Raw genomic sequence first — 9,156 nt, forward strand, 5'->3', positions numbered from 1 at the left:
ATTGTCTAATAACATGCTATTTAGCCTCCATGTGTTTAAATATTTTTGCTGTAATTGATTTCTTGTTTCATGTCATTGTGATGTGAGATGATTTCAATCTTCTTGAACTTGTAGAGTCTTGGTTTGTGTCCTAACATGTGGTCTATCTTTGAGAATGTCCCATGTGCTCTTGAGAAGAATGTGAATTCTGTAGTTTTGGGGTGTAATTCTCTGTAGATATCTATTAAAGCTATTTGATCTAGTGCATGATTTAGTGTCTCTCCTTTCTTGTTAATTTTCTGTCTAGAGAATTTATCCAGTAATGTCTGTGGGGTGTTGATGTCTCCTGCTATGATTGTATTTCTGTTGATTTCTCCTTTAAAGTCCTCCAGAAGTTTTAAAATGTATTTTGGTGCTCCTATGTTGGATGCATATATGTTTACCAAAGTTATCTCCTCTTGTTGAATAAATTTTTTCAATATTATGTAGTGACCTTCTTTTTCTTTTATTATGGCCCTTGTTTTGAAGTCTATCTTATGAGATATGAGTATTGCTACCCCAGCTTTTTCTTTTTTCTCTCCATTTGCTTGGAAAATTTGTTTCCATCCCTTAACTTTCAACCTATGTGAATATTTTGTGAGTTGGGTCTCTTTTTAACAACATATATATGAATCTTGTTTTCTTATCCATTCAGCTACGCTGGGGCTTTTGATCGGAACATTTAATCCATTTACATTTAAGGTTATTATTGATATGTACTTATTTATTGCCATTTTTGTTTATTCTGGTTATGTTTCTCTTCCTTTTTCTTCTGCTTATTACAACAGTACTTTTAACATTTCTTGCAGTGTTGGTTTAGTGTTAATATATTCACTTAGCCTTTTTTTTTTTTTTTTTGGTCTGTGAAGCTCTTTATTTTACCTTCTATTTTCTTGTTGCTGTTGTTGTTATTTTACTTTAAAGCTATTCATTAAGTATTTCCCTCAATTTTGTATAATCATCATTACTGTTTGAACTATTAGTGTCATCATAAATAGAAGTGTTTCTTAATAAAGATAATATCATACTATCTTTATCATTAATAAAGATATCATGTCCACAATGTCTTTTTTGGGATTGTCTTCCAAATCAGTCTGTATTGGTCCAACTTCTGCTAGCTTCCATTCAAGTTCTTCTAGCTTGAGATTTATCCCTTCACATTCTATAATTCCAATGAATTTGCCTTTTATCTGACCATTTTTATAAACAAAAATTGTTGGTAAACAGTTTTCATGGTAGTGTTGAATACAGCTATTCACAATGGCTTTAACAAATTTAGTTTCCAGAAACTTCCTTGCTAGAAGACCAAGATGCTGGTTAACCAACAAACACACATTGGTATGCTTGATCTGTATAGATGAATCATAACCTACACATTTTTGTCTTCATTTGTGACTTCATTCACATACTGATTTCCAGAAATTTCTCTTAATTCTAAATTTTTGTATTTTCTTAAGATCTTTCCATTCCTGTAACCACTTTTCCCTACATGTTTCAATAGCTCCCATATCTTCATCATCAAATTCATCTTCAGCTTCCTTCAACCGTGCAAGAGTCATCTTTTCATATCATTTAACCATTGTTTCTTTCTGTAAACGTAAAACCATTTCTTCAATTTCATCTTTTGTCTCTTCTTTTGGAGGATGAATGCCCAAATCTCTTAAAATTTTATTCCATTCTGTATCTTCATTTGGATCCTGAATGATATTCAGCCTCAACCTTCAGGGAACAGTGTCCCTGGCCCCTACCCCTGTCATTGTCTGACCCCCTCAGGCAAGAGCCAGGAACTCCTGCCTCAGAGGCCTTCTCCAGGCAGGAAGAGAACCGCAGCAGGGTTAGCAGTTTCCTCTACCAACCCAGAGGAGGAGGGGGAACTCACCTTCTATTTTGAATGATAGCCTTGCTGGGTAGAGTAGTCTTGGATTCAGGTGCTTGTTTTTCTTTGCCTTAATTACCTTATGCCATTACCTCCTGGCCTGTAGTGTTTCTTTTGAGAAGTCAGCTAATAGCCTTATGGGGATTTCTTTGTAGGTAACCTGTTGCTTATCTCTTGCTGCCTTTAGGATTCTCTCTTTGTCTTTAATTTTTGACATTTTAATTGTTATGTGTCTTGGCGTGGGTCTTTTTGGGTTCTTCTTACTTCATGCGTTCTGTGCTTCTTGACCTTGTATGCCTTTTTTCTTTACCAAGCTAGGAAAGTTTTCTGTCACTACTTCTTCAAATATATTCTCTAACCCTTGCTCATTTTCTTTTTCTTCTGGCACTCCTATGATGTGGATGTTGCTACATTTCATATTATCCCACTGTTCTCTTAAGCTGTGTTTCTCTTTTTTAATTGTTTGGGTTTTGTTTTTGTTTTTTTCTTTTTCTTTTTGGTTCTCTGAGTGGATGATTTTTTCCTACCCTATCTTCTAATTCACTGATCCAGTTCTCGGCTTCCTCTATTTTCTGGTTGTTCCTTCCAATGAGTTCTTTATTTTGGCTATATCATTCTTCATTTCCAATTGGTTGGTTTTCAATGTTTCTATATCTTTACTCATGCTGTTCAGCTTCCTCATAATTATTACCCTGAACTCTACCTCTGATATCTTGCTTAATTCCATTTTATTTATCTCTTCTCCTATAGAATTATCTTGTTCTTTCATTTGGGATTTGTTTTGTTTGTTTGTTTTTGTTCTTTTTCTCCATTTTGGCTGTCTCAGTGGGTTTTGAAGCCTGCCAAATTTTCCTTGTGGCTGTTGGTGTTCAGCTGGTCGTGGTTTTCTCTACTGGATTTGAAAATAATATGGGAGGACCTGCGTTAAACACCACTGTCAAGTATTACTTTCCTGGGTACATTTTCAAGCCAAGGAAAGGTTCAGTCTCCTCTAGCTTTTTACCTGAAGTCTATTAGTCTCAGTTGCTAGATGAGCCTTGATTTGTACTCCTTAGCTGAATAAAAAATCCCTCAGGTGTAAGAGTATTTCCAGCTGGTGGGGCACTTGCTTGCTATCAGAATCTACATGTTAATGAGCTTCAATTTGTATTTCTCTGGCCTGGTGGTATTGAATTCTTGAGGGAGGGGCTGTGGCTTCTCCCTGGGGCACTGAGAAGGGGCTCTTTGAGTAATATCGATACTGTTCTGTGAAGGAGTGATTCAGCACAAAACTCCCAGTATCCTCCCCTCTAGCTCTCTCCTGAGCCAGAAGCCCCAGACTCTCTTCACACAGTTCCAGTCCAGTATGCTCTCTCTCTGCAAGAGCCCAAGGTGAGTGCTATAGCTGATTTGGTACTTTTTAAAACCCCAACTTTCTCAGCAGGTGGCACACACAGCTAATTCAGCTGTCTGCTGCTGTCTGTGGGCTTGCAGCCCACATTCACGTGTCTTCACAGTTCCTACCGGGCTCAATTTGACATTCTCTTTCTGTCTCTAGTTATATGGGTTCTCACCAGCTGCTTTTCAGTTGTTTTTTCCTAATTATTTCTCTTTATTTTTGTTGTAATTCCAGTTTGGGCTTGGGGGATGGTCTATGTAGCTTCCACTCACTCCACTACCATTTTTCCTTTCCCATTTTCAGTTTTAAAAAATTATGCTGAGTAAAACAACCAGATACACAAGAATGTATTGCTGTATGATTACATTCAATTGTAGTTTGTTGTGGTTACCTCAAAGAAGGAGTATTAACTAAAAATAGAAAATTTTCTGAGATGGTAAAAATGTTTTATATAATAATTAGCAGTTACACATAAACACATAAAATTCCACCAACATGAGTACTTATAATTTACGCATTTTATAATATGTCAGTTTTTCCCTCATTGAAATAAAAGGCAAAGCCTCTGATATTGGGTTATAAAACTCAGCTAGGGCAAATAGACAAAAAGAAAACAGGTAAAAATTATCAATATTGGAAAAGAAGAAGTAAAACTATCTCTATTTCCAGATGACAAGGTATTATATATAGACAACCCTAATAAATGTGTAGGAACACTATTAGAACTAATAAACAAGTTCAACATGGTTATGGACTACAAAATCAATATAGAAGTATCAATTGTATTTCTCTACATTAACAATGAAAATTCAAAAGTGAAGTTAAGAAAATAATTTTAACAATTTTATTTACCATAGCATCAACAAGAATAAAATATTTAGTGATAAACTTAACAAAGGAAGTAAAAGACTTATGCACTGAAAACTGTAAAACAGTTTTGAAAGAAGTCTAAAATAAATAAAGACATCTATGTTTATGATTTAGAAGGCTTAATATTGTTAAGATGGCAATACTCTTTAAATTGATTCAAATCTGTGTTCAACATGTTCCCTATCAAAATCCCAGCTGGTTTTTGAAAAATTGAAAAGTTGACTCTAAAGTTCATATGAAAATGCAAAGGACCAAAAATAGTCAAAACAATCTTGGAAAAGAATAACAAGCTTGGAGGACCCACACTTTCATATTTCAAAACTGGGGTAATTCAAGACCGTATGCAACTAGCATAAGGATATAAATACAGATCAATGGAATAGAGTTGAGAGTCCAGAAATAAGTCCTTACTTTTATGGTGAATTTATTTTTTTGAAGATTAGTAAGACCATTCAATGAGGAAAAGAATAGTCTTTTGAATAAATGGTGCTGGGGCAACAGGATAGTCATATGAAAAAGCATGAATTTAAGCCCCTACTACACACCATATACAAAAATTACCTCAAAATGGTTTATAGATCTATATGTAAGAGTAAAAACTATAGAACTCAGAAAAAAATGTGTAACATTAGACTAGGCAATGGTTTCTTTTAAATGACATCAAAAGCACAATCAAATTAAAAGTACATATATTAAACTTTGTCAAAATTAAAAATGATTGTGCTTCAAAGGACATTGTCAGAAAAATTAAAATATAACCTACAGAATGAGAAAATACTTGCAAATTACATTTCAGCTAAGAGTCTAGTATCCAGACACCTATCTCTAAATACAGTCACTTCAAGATACTTGGGGTTAGAACTTCAACATGTTAATTTTGGAGGAATACTATTCAGCCCCTAACACACAGATAAGAAGGCAAACAAAATCCTCAGGGGCTTGCCCAGCCGCTGTGACTCAGTGGATTAAGTGTCGTCCCATGGAATGAGAGGCACAAATTTTATTCCTGGTTGAGGCACATGCCTGGGTTGTGGGCTCAATCCCCATCGGTGGGCATGCAGGAGGCAACTGATCAATGTTTCTCTCTCACATCAATGTTTCTATTTCTCCCCCCTCCTCTCTCTCTCTAAAAAATCAATATAAACATATTGTTGAAAAATTTTTTTAAATCCTCAGGGACCAAAACAAAGTAAAATCAGTAATCCAGAAACATAATCAAGCATTGAAACTATCAGCTCACCTAAGGCTAGATATCACAACCTGGTAGAAAAAGCTTTCATTTCGATGACTTTCTATAGAGACAGAAGGCATGGCCCATACTAGATGGGGAATAGAAACACTTCACATAAAATAGCATCTCCCCAAAGGTCACACACTAGTAAAAAAAAAAAAAAAGGTAAACCAGAAAAATAATTATTTCCATTATTTCACCAACAATCTTTGTACAACCCAGTATTAACACGAGGTTTGGTCCTGAATTTATACTTCCTTGATAAGGTTAAGGTGTCCACATGTGAACCCTGCAGGTTGACCTTCCAAGAAAAAGACTGCCTCCCAAGCATTTTTAGGGCCCTTGGACGCAGGGTCTGATGTGATTATGATAGCCAATAAATCAAAGCATCATCATGAAATCCCTATTAGTTTGGAACAGGTATAAGTAGAGCTCTGGTGAGGCTCTCAGTGGGTCCATTGGATCCATGGACTTATTTAATGGTATAGAATAGATGTATTTGGTAGTTGGCACAACCCCCATATTGGTTCTTCTGTCTATGGTGTGCCAAGTGAAATAGCCTCTTCTTTTTTTTATCCTCATCCGAGGACACTTTTTCGTTTTTTGTTCAGATAGAGTGGGAGGGAGAGAGAGAGAGGAAAAAACATCAACATGAAAGGGACACATCGAGTGGTTGCCACCTGCACAACCCAACCAGGGCCGGGGACAAACTGCAACCAAGGTACATGCCCTCAGCGGGAACCAAACCCGGGTCTCTCTGGACCGCAGGCCAACGCTCTAACCACTGAGCCAAACCAGCCAGGGCAAAATAGCCTCTTCTTAAATAGCCCCCTCTGTTCTTAAGAGTTACATGAGAAACAATATCATATTCTGGAGGAATGGCATAAATTATTGTCATTCTTAAAGATCTAAGGGAAGGAAAGTTTTTCACCATTACATCCTATCTAGTTCACCAATCTGGTCCTACCAAACCAAGACAGATGCTGGAGGATAATGGTGAATTAAATGCAAATGGAATCAAGTCACAACTGTTCCAGATGTGGTATTTTACAGAAGTTTAATGTGCTTCAGATAAGTGGTTTGGAGGAGATTTTCTTTTCTATACTTATCAGGAATGAGGACCAGAAGCAGTTTGTATCTACCCATGATAGATAATGGTATGCATTTGCAGTCTTGCCCCATGGCTATGTAAACCCTTCTTCCCTTGGACCTATGATACATAGAAAACTGGACTTGTAGAACATCATGCATTGATGATATTACATTATGGAAACAAATGAGCAAGAAGTGGTGAAACAGAATGAAACACAAACCCTGTGAAGATTCAGGGTTTTTAGGCCCCTCCAAAAGAAAGAACAAATTATTGCATCTCGCACATGCCTGGTAAACATATTCAGTTTCTGGTTAGAAAATATTTCTGGTGGGAAAATATTCCACACCTGGGAATGCATCTTCAACCCACTTAATGAGGGACACAAAATGTTGCGAGCTTTCATGGGGCTCAGAGCAAAGAAGGGCCTGCAGCAGGCCAGGCCAGCCTCTTGGGCCATATAGACTGATACACTTTATGGTATTAGAGACATATGTGGTGGGAAAAGATGCCGAGTGGAGTTTATCTAAATTTAAATAATAAAATTAGGATATAGACTCCAGAGTTCTATAGTAAGTTCATAATATTTGAAGTACAGAATTTTACACCATTCAAAAAATAAAAGAACTGCTCTTCAAAATGTGGTATATGTGTACAATGGAATATTATTCAGCCTTAAAAGAGAAGATAATTCTGATATATGCTATAACAAGATAAACCTTGAGGACAATATGTTAAGTGAAATAAGTCAGATAGAAAGGAAAAATAACGTATCATTTCATTTACATGAGATACCTAAATTTATAGAGACAGAAAGTAGAAAGGCAGTATCCAGGGACAGTGGAAAGGGGAGAATGGGGAGTTATTGGTTAAGGGTATAGAGTTTCAATTTTTCAAGAGGAAAGAGTCCTAGAGAAAGGTGGTTGTGATGACTGCACAACAATATGAATGTACTTAATACCACTGAACTGTACACATGAAAATGGTTAAAATGGTAAATTTTATGTTTTGTGAATTATACCACAATTAAAAAAAAAAAAAAGATTTAGGGAATAACTGCTCTTGGTGGGCTTCTAGGTCCAAACAAAGATTGAGTACCTAACAACGAAGCAAGTAACTCTGCAACCAGAATAGCTCATTTTAAGTGAGGTTCTATGAGACCCACAGAATCTCAAGGAAAGGTGAGCCCACAGTAATTCCTTGTAAGACGAATGTCCTAGATCCAGGATGGAACATGAGCAGATCCAGAGAGCCAAGTAATTACATAAGCAAGTAACCACACTTCTATGTGATCCACCACCAATTTTTCTCCCTAAGCTGATACCTAAACCACATGGTCTCTTATGATCAGCTGACAGAGAAGAAAAAACATGAGACAGGGCTCAAAAATGCATTGACTCAGTATATGGGTAGAAGCAGAAAAAGGATAATAGTTACACTACAGCACCAATGTAAGGTGGCCTTAAAGTCAATGGTGTGAGACAGTCCTCCCAATGAGCAAGTTTGGAGGCAGTACACATGATCATCCACTTTGTGTGGAAAGAAAAGTAGCCAAAGGAAGACTATATAAAACACATGTTGCCCTGACCAGTTTTGTTCAGTGGTTAGAGAATCAGCCCACAGACCAAAGAGTCTTGGGTTTGATTCCGGTCAAGGGCACATACCTCTGTTGTGGTTTGGTCCCTGGCCCTGATTGGGGGTCATGTGGAAGGCAACCAGTCGATATTTCTCTCTCTTTCTCTCTCTCTCTCTCTCTCTCTCTCTCTCTCTCTCAAGATAAATGGAAAAGTATCCTCAGTGAGGATTTTAAAAAAAAACTCATAAAAAGTGGTAAATAATTTAGCTGGTTGGTCGAGTGCCTGGAAGAAGCAATATAAGAAGATGAGAAGCAAATAATTCTAAGATCAAGGCATGTGAATGAACATATTGAAATGAGTATGAAGATATAAAGATTTTCATATCTGTTACAGTCCACCACAGAAAAGACACTAAAAATCAGGTAGACAAAATGATTCAACCATCTACTGTCATCTATCCCAATGTTGGCATAAGAGAGTGTGAACTGAATGGGCATGATGATAGGTATGGGGTCACATAAGCAACATGGGCTTTCACTCACCAAGGCTAATGCTACTACTGAATGTTCAGTGTCAACCACAGGCATCAGTGATCCTATTATGGCATCATCCCCCATGGAAACCAACCAGTCACTTGATAGCAGGTTAATCACACTGGATTCCTTCCACCCTGAAAGGAGTAGCCATTCATCTTGACTAAAGTAAAAATATATTCCAAGTATGACTTTGTCTGTCCTGCCCACAAGGCCTTAGCCAGCACCATGTTTAAAGGGCTTACAGAGTATTTGATCCACCAACACAAGATCCCACATTATGTCACATTGGACCAAAGGGCCCATTTTACAGCAAAGGTGGTCCAGCAGTGGTCTCACACACATGGGATCTACTAGTTCCATTGCATTCAACATTACAAAGAAACTACCAACCTTACAGAGCAGTTAAATGACCCATTCAAGGCACAACCAATGTGCTAAACCTGCAAGAATGGGCCTCTATCCTCCAGAATGTGACCACACCCTAAATCAATGAATATTATATGTATTGTTTTCTCAGTAGGTGATATAAATAGGTATGGGAACCAAGGGGTTAACATAGAAGTGACTCCACACACCATCA

The 9,156-nt window shown here is 37.1% G+C and overlaps 1 pseudogene; it reads right to left on the reverse strand.

The window, feature by feature from the left end:
- Nucleotides 1–942: 942 nt before the first annotated feature.
- On the reverse strand, nt 943–8,657 carry LOC118619185 (annotated as a pseudogene).
- Between the last annotated feature and the right edge of the window lie 499 nt (nt 8,658–9,156).

The sequence above is a fragment of the Molossus molossus genome, unplaced genomic scaffold (assembly GCF_014108415.1).
Source record: "Molossus molossus isolate mMolMol1 unplaced genomic scaffold, mMolMol1.p scaffold_m16_p_6, whole genome shotgun sequence".
In the NCBI taxonomy this organism is placed as follows: Eukaryota; Metazoa; Chordata; class Mammalia; order Chiroptera; family Molossidae; genus Molossus; species Molossus molossus.